General features: G+C 39.0%; 1 non-coding gene across 1 annotated transcript; it reads right to left on the bottom strand.

Annotated features, from left to right (window-relative positions):
* Window positions 1-6,594: 6,594 nt before the first annotated feature.
* LOC124989879 (U6 spliceosomal RNA) lies at window positions 6,595-6,699 on the bottom strand. Its single transcript, XR_007109687.1, has one exon. It is a non-coding gene; the product is annotated as a U6 spliceosomal RNA (small nuclear RNA).
* Window positions 6,700-7,580: the final 881 nt, after the last annotated feature.

A 7,580-nucleotide genomic window follows, 5' to 3' on the forward strand; every position in this document is an offset into this window, starting at 1 on the left:
GAGGAAAGGCAGAAGAACAATATGGAGTTGTCTTCCTTGTTGGCAGGAACAGAAGAAGAGGGGCAGAGAAACAGAGACAGAACACAGAAGAAGGGGCTGGAGTCAGACATCACCTGCTGTGGTTTGGATAAGTGTCTCTCAAAGGCCCATATGTTATTAGCTTGGTGGCCATACTTTGGTGTTATTGGAAGGAGGTAGAGTCTTTAGGAGGTGGGGGACTAGCAGAAGGAATTAGATCATTGGAGGTTTGCCCTTGATGGGTATATTGGGATCTCAGATCCTTCCTGTTGTAGGGAACATTCCTCAAGCTTATTTGACAGCAGTTGCTGATACAATGATTTAAGTAAGTCCAACAGTCTGGATGGGGAAACTGAGGAAGTGGTAAGGACTCGCCATGGACTACAGGCCTTTGCAGTTACTGAGGCTGAGCTATGAGCTAAGGGAAAGCCTCACTCAACAGGCATCACAGCAAGCTGTGATGTGAGTTCACCCATACTGCGCGCCTCATTCTGTGTGCTGGAGCCTTGCCCTACCCCCAGGCCTTTGTCTCAGACTTGTTGCTGGAAGAGACCACCGAGGGATACTTGGTTTGTTTTTATTAGTACAACGTATAGCTTACCAATAGGTTGATTCTGTTATGTTTTAACAAGCATCTTAACCCAATTGGATAATGTGCCTATATATGTCTTGTACAATCATAAGCAAAATTAGATCTGCGCCTCCTGAGCCTGGTCTCTGATGTCTGCATTCTTTGGGTGACATCATCATTCTCACTCTCAGCTCGACCCCTTTCAAAATAACTTCATTCTGTCTCTTTCCTTTGAGCTGCCACGAGTTGAACAGTTTTCTCTGTGACACATTCCCACCATGATGTTGCTTTGCCACAGGCCTAAAAACAATGGCACCAATCAACCAAGGACTGAAACCTCTGAAACTGTGAACCAAGACAACTTCTTTCTTTTAAGTTGTTTATTTCAGATATTTTGTCATAGTAATGGAAAGTTGACTCACACACCACACTTCATATTCCAGAAAAGACTCCAGGAGGTCAGATAAGGAAGAACCTCTCACAGTCATGGAGGTTTTAGAGGACATCAGGAAGGTGATTCTGAAAGTTGCCCACAGTGAGCAGAGAGAAAGTGGTCACAGCACTAAATTTACCTTGGTCTAAGGACTGAGCAACTTAGATTGGGATAAACCAGACAGATAAACTGGATGGGCTGATTTTCAAGGCAAAGATTCTGAAAAGTATCATCTGTGATACTTTCAATTTTTCAAATTTTTGAATATTTTATAATTTTAGTATTTTCAGAATATAAGGAACCTAAACATGAATAATTTTTAAATGCCTTTAAAAATGTAATTAAAAAAATCACAGTCATGGTTCAGTGATCCAAGAAAGGAAACAAGATGATCTAGAGAAGAAGACAAACTTATTCACTTTAGGTTCTTTAACAATTTCAGAATCTTGGACTAGTCCAAGCCCTCACCAGTGTTTGTCTTTTTGGTCAAGCCTGTGGGATTCCCTGATGTGACCAGCAGTAAAAACACTTATCATCTAAATGGTGTTTCTTTGCTTATTTCAGAAACAGCAGGGAGGAGTGAAGAGTTCATTTTTGTAGCAAGGCTGGAGAGAAGGAAGTTCAGAAAGTAAAATAGGGTGACAGCAGCAGAAAGGAGCAGAGGCAAGATAAGCAGCAGCCAGTGGGAGCAGAGGGGAAGCGGCAGCCTGTGAACTCCCCCAACAGATACATGCAAACTGTATCTGACTCAAAAGAATGGATCTAGCAATGGATTCTGACCCTGGTTATTCCTCCTAAGATCATTGACATGGCCATACCTGGTAACATTGGAAGGGATACTCTGAATTAATTTAAGGGAGTTTGGGTAAAACCAGTAAACCATCTCAGAAATCAGTAAAAGGGATATATATACTCTTTAGCCTATTAATTTCACACCTTATAATTGTACTAAATGAATTAATCAAAAAATGAGAAAAAAATTAAACACTAAGACTTTTGTTGCTGTATTAAATGTATACATTTATTTTTCCAGTACCCCACTCTTTGGAAACAGCCCTGCATATTTATTTCCATGGAAGAATCCTTCAGTAGATATGGACCTGCTCTGGACCTCCCAGTGTTACTAAGTGTGGGGATATGACCCTCACCTAGACTCTAGCTCATGACCACATGGGATAGTTCATACATGAACACTGGATTTCAAACTGGCCATCTCCATCCTTCCCTGATGTCTGTTTGGAGCTGGAACTGAGAAAGAGGTGGTCTCTCTGCAGTTGCTAAAACTGAAAAATGTAAAAAATTGGGAATTTGTAGACAGCCATTTGGATTAGGGAGAAAAAAAGGAAATCTGGCTAAAGCAGGAGAGGAAAATTAAACAGATGCACAGAGGCAGATGGTGCAAATGGGAAAAGAAGCCTTTGCATTTCCACAGTTCTGACATTCAGCCTTAACCTTGCCCTTTTTTAAGACTCAGGCACTGAAACTTTCTGAATTCCATGAATTGTTCCAGCATCCTTTTTCACAAAGGTCAACTTATTTCAAGAAGAATTCCTGTCAGTCAGAGCAATTGATCCCAAATTAATAAAGGTAGAATTTTTTTTTATAAGGGGAATGTTTTAAAAGCAATTTCCATAGATGTCAGTGGGAGAGCTATTAAGTAAAGATGTTGCATAATTATGCTTCTATTAAAATCATTATCATGAAAGGACATAGCACGATAGCAAACACATTCAGAAAGTCAGAACATAAAACTGTTTGAAACATTCTTATTGCAACCATGAAAAGACCTGTATATTTCTAAACATTAGACTAGAGGATTAGATAATGAAAACTTGAGAAAATGCTGTTTCAGTAATATTTCAAAAACAAAAATGAAGTATATTCAGGAAGCAAAGTTATAAATGTACACAGTCATAGTCTAATTATATATATGTAACTATTTAGTTAACTAAAATTTTAGAAGTTCTAGTAGAAGACTGTGTATAATACAAAAGGAAAACCAACCACAACACAATGCAACCCTGTTCCACTATCAGCGGAAGTGTCACATAATATTCTAACCACTTTCTATGATCAGTGCCTGATATTTGTAAACATCTGGCAGGAGTACTGAATTTCAGAGAGGAAATGGCCTCAGTCCTACTGCTCTGCAAGCAAGCAAGACCAAAATGCCATTAAACCCACTTCCAGCCCTAGCTCCTATCATGTCCTAGATGAGTGAAAACTCATTACTCCAACATAGGAGTTATCAATGCACACATCATTGTCAAAGGAGGAAAAATAGAGGTTTAAAACTTTGTTTTACCTCCTCCCCTCTCATAGCATTTTCCCCTAAAATTCTAATGTGTATACATATCTTAACATGTCACTGTGAAACTAAAAGAAATGCCTTTACAAGTATCCCAAGTATTCTCGCAAGACAATCCTCAGACGTGAGCATCCTGAACCCTCATTTTACAGACAATGATGAAGTACCTAGTTCAAGGAAAACCTGGTTCTACATGGAAAACCAGAAGCCAAATCCTGAACTTCTTGTGCTGTCAAGTTTATCTATTTTCACTGAATTCTGACACAGCACATGTTTAATGGTAGTCATGATGATGACAGCAAGATTTCCTGTGGAACTGGAATTAAGCTCATTGTGTGATCTTTAGGAAGCTGCTATTGAAAGGGCGTGGGTGTTGTCTGTTAAAGAGAAGGTAGTGCTTTTCAAGCTTCAGTGCTCGGAACTGACTAAGGACAAGAGTTTCAGAGTCAGGAAAATGAACCCAATCACTATGAACGTAAACAGGGGCGGCAACTCTGCTAAGCTGGAAGATTGAATGGTGGGAGAATAAAAGTCCCCTTGAGCTGAAAGCTTCACAGACTCTGATTCTGAGACTGTGATGATGATAGAGCAAGGTTTCTTACCAGATGTCATTTGGTTTCTTAGTTTCTCCCTATTCTATGGAAACCAGAAAACACCAGATACTCAAAAGAGAAGCCAGGTTAGATGCTTGATAGAGAAGACTTCAAATTCCCTGTGCCTATTATAACCTGTAGGCTAGGTTTTTCTATGTTTTACATTGAACTTTTGCACAGGATTCTTTTTGGACAAGAGTTTTCAGTTATTTTAAAAATTTTTTCAAGTGGATACATTATTTGAAAACCACTGAACCAGATGATCTTTATGCTTTTTAAAAGGAACATTTCCCACTTTCAACAGCATTTGCCTAGACTCTTACAAAATAGAATGCTTTAAGCTATTAGACAACCATGGACTTTGAACTATCCTCCAGCCAAGGCTGATAAATGGTCAAGAACTTTGAATACCCCAATATGCCAGTGTGCTTCCTGTATCCAACTGAAGAGTCTTACCCAGGCAGTGTGTAATGGGATTTAATGCCTCAATTATTTGTGGCTTTGTGCAGACTCAAGAATTCATTGAACCCTACCTGGAATGCAAACTTTCCATTCTTTTCTAATACATAAAATGTCTCAATCTTTGTCACTGAGTGAACAACTCAAAGAATATCTTCAGTGCATTCTGTTTCCTCTCCTGATGAGTAAATAAGCTCACCTTCATTATCTCTGCAGTACTCAGTGCCTTCCTTCATCAGCCTCCTTCTAACTAGCATGCTGGGACACTTGGAACTACTGTGGAAGCAACCACCTGGTCCTGTGCTGGTCTTTCCTAAGCTACATGTGCAGGAGATGGCCACTCTCAATTTGCAGGCTCTTGATGAGCAACCGACACTCAGATGTGCAATGTGATAATGCATATAAGGCAAATAGTACTCAAATGAACAGTTTTTGCACTTTTTAGGCAGGACTACTTAAGGAAAACTTTTCACTTCTGAACTGACTTACTAATACAAATCCAAGTAAGTGGTGGAAGCTTTGTTTAAGATACCTGGCCAGTTTAAATCAAATATTTAATCCAAATTTAAAAATTTTTCCACATTCCTGCATAAATGTATGGGTGTCACTGTTTCTCTCTCCTTTCCCCAGCCCTCTTCCCCTTCCCAGTCTCTACTTTCAGTACTTCTCAGTTTGGGTTTTTTTTTTTTTTTCCTCAGTTTCCACATATGAAAGAAAACGTATGTACAATACTTGTCTTTCTGTGTTTCTGTGTCTGGTTTATGTCACTTCACATGATGTCCTTCAGTTCCATTTAAGACTTAATCTTTAGAAGATAAATAAGTTTTAAAGGAAAAAAAAAACAAAACAATTTTTGAAGTTCAGGAAACTTTGCTACTTCTCAGTTCATCTATTTCCCCTGCTGAAGGCAGACAGCTCTCTGCCCTTCTAAAAGTCAGACTAGTTCCTCTCTGTGAATTTAAACATCTTTATATCCTGTTTTGAAGCTTGGATTCTATTAGCTGAACTCAGTGAGCTGGCTTCCCCCCACTCTGGCTATACTCAGATTTTCTGCATGTAATAGACACTCTGAGGTAGCTATGTGTGAAGAAAAACCTCCACAGGAAGAAAAAGCAAACTGATTGGTTGGCTAGTAAGTCTCATATTCTGGTAACCAGAGGTTAACACCTACAAATAATGGTGAGCAGATAAGAGAAAATCTTAGTGATGAAATCCAGGAAATAGGCATAGGAGTCTTCTCTGTAAATTTATTTCAACTTTACTGCATGAGTAAAATTTTGTATGATAATATTTTAGAAGAGGATGCTGTAAACTCCAAACTCAACTCAGAAATAAGAATGAATGAAGAAAGACCTATAAAATTGGAGCTTAAAGGGTCTCACTTTGTTGCAGCAGCAGTCAGGTCCATTCTTAGGTGTCCTGAATGGTGAAACCAATTCATTCCTTTTCTCATCACACAGTGCATTTGGCACAGAGGAGAATAGAGAAGGAGCTAGAGACAAGAACTCTGAGGTCTCTGATTCCCCCTGCTCCAGGAACCTCCTTTGACTCTCCCTATCACATCACCCTTCAGGACTCAGTGCCCTCTGCTTTATAAAACATCCCCTCATACACGATAAAAAAGAAATAAAACTCTATAGCCCATGTTCCAAGAGTCTAGGTTCTTTGTATCTTGGCTGCTGCTTTGCTTTTTACTTACTTAACCAAAAGTGTTTTAGCAGCCAGACAAGCTGATGCTAAAGATCTTTGCATGTGTGTGTTGAGCAAGGGGAGGATTTCTCCTACACTTGACACCAAAAAAGCCTAAACAGTCATAGATCAGAGTCAAAGATGCAAGTTGCTCAAAGACTATTTAGTTCACTGCCTGTTTTCTAGTCTGTGTAATGCTCCAGGACAAATGTGGAACCCACAGTAATATCCAAGCTCTTTTATGAGTTGTACATTGAAGGCATATGGTTAAAATCTGATAGATTGTCTTTTTCCAACATTTGCACTAAGTGGATATGAGATGTTGTTTGGAACAAACTATTCTAGTGAGCCATGGAGTTCTGCTGGGTCCTTGAACTCTATCTAGGACATTTCTAAATAAATTAGTCTGGAACATAATGTGATCCTAGCAAAACAATCCTACCAAAAAAACTTCTATTAGAAAACAAAGCAAAACAAAAAACAGGAATATCATTCAATATCTCCAAATAATCGGTGAGTTTAAAAAAATATGGAATGCTTCACGAATTTTGTGTCATCCTTGTGCAGGGGCCATGTTAATCGTCTCTGTATCATCCCAATTTAGTATATGTGTTGCCCAAGTAAGCACTTAAAAAAAAAAAAAAGATTTATTTTAGACAGGGTTCAGTTTGCTGGCAAATATTTAGCCTTTTCAAAAACTTCATGCATCATTTGTTTACCAAAGTGGTTTAAGCTCAACTCAGAAGATGTTGTATCTAGAACTTGATTCTTTCTTCCTAGAAAGAAAGCCTTAGTCTTGGTGACTTAAGGAAGATCTAATGCAAGACCTACTGATGACTTACTAGAGTAGTAAGGAGGGGTTACTAGAAAATATGGAGACCATTAAACAGCTCCAAAGAATGCAGAAACTTGTTCTGACACCATTCACCAAAAAAGCCTAAACAGTCTACTCTATCAATTACTTTGCCATATTAAAAATGTGGCTATAAAGCAAAAGCAGCTAAATCTGGATAGGGATAAATTAGAACAGGGTATTTAGCTGAACTCAGATTCCCTACTCTCATGCAGTAACTGGGTCTGTTACTGGGTTAAGATGCCTTACTCCTTCTTTCCTTGGAAAGAGATCTCTCCTTAAAAGCCATCACCCACTCAAGTGTGTGGCCCATCCATCCCACCATCCTGCATTCCCAGACATGACAGAACTCCCACCTAAGCTCAGTTTGAAAATGGGAAGGAGACCTCGGAAAAGTACAGCCAAAGGGGAGAATCCTGTGGTTGAAGTAGTAGTTTGGGACAGTTCAGTGGGAATTGATGAATAAGACATGGACAATTCCCTGATGATTCCAGACCTACCCCCAAAACAAAGTTAGTAAGATATCATACTTATTAGCTATGTGACATTTTCCTTTCTAAGCCTTAGTTGCCTCATCTGTGAATTGGACTCATGGGGTGATTGTGAAGATTCAAAATGCCAAAACCCCTTAAGTACTTAGAATCACTTTGTTTTCT

The sequence above is a fragment of the Sciurus carolinensis genome, chromosome 7 (genome assembly GCF_902686445.1).
Source record: "Sciurus carolinensis chromosome 7, mSciCar1.2, whole genome shotgun sequence".
In the NCBI taxonomy this organism is placed as follows: domain Eukaryota; kingdom Metazoa; phylum Chordata; class Mammalia; order Rodentia; family Sciuridae; genus Sciurus; species Sciurus carolinensis.